Genomic DNA, 538 nt, shown 5'->3' on the forward strand with positions numbered 1-538 from the left:
AGTCTCGGTCAGGGGCCTCTCTCTCTCAAAGAAGAAAAAAAGCCTCGGTCAGGGTCCCACTCGATAGGCGAATAGAATTTTTTCTTTTTTTTAGAAGAGCGAAGAGATCTTGGTGCGCTCACTGGTCATCCTCATCTTTTACCTCCCCTGCACTTTTTCCGCGCACTCTTTTCCCTGGGTTCACGGGCCCCTGCCCTTGCCGACCTCAGCAACCCGCCCGCTATTCAATGGCCTGCATCGTCGCTGGTGATCGGTTCCAGCTTTTTATCACCACGGTTGTAGCACCCCTGGTGATCGGTTCCAGCATGCATCACCACTGTCGCGTGGTAGCCGTCTCCAGCACCGGCGGCGGCCTACAGAGCACGAGCGGCGTCCTGGGGCGATATTTTTTGCTACAACCGGAGGCCTTTTTTGTTGCGAGTAGCGAGAGGAGAGTGCAGCTGTTGCATGGATGGAGCCGGGGATGAGGGCGGCAACCGGCGACGAGGACGGCCGGCGAGGGCGCCGACCGGCGACGGGGGGCGCCGCGGGGGTGCTT

This window comes from Triticum aestivum, chromosome 4B, assembly GCF_018294505.1.
Source record: "Triticum aestivum cultivar Chinese Spring chromosome 4B, IWGSC CS RefSeq v2.1, whole genome shotgun sequence".
NCBI classification, from domain to species: domain Eukaryota; kingdom Viridiplantae; phylum Streptophyta; class Magnoliopsida; order Poales; family Poaceae; genus Triticum; species Triticum aestivum.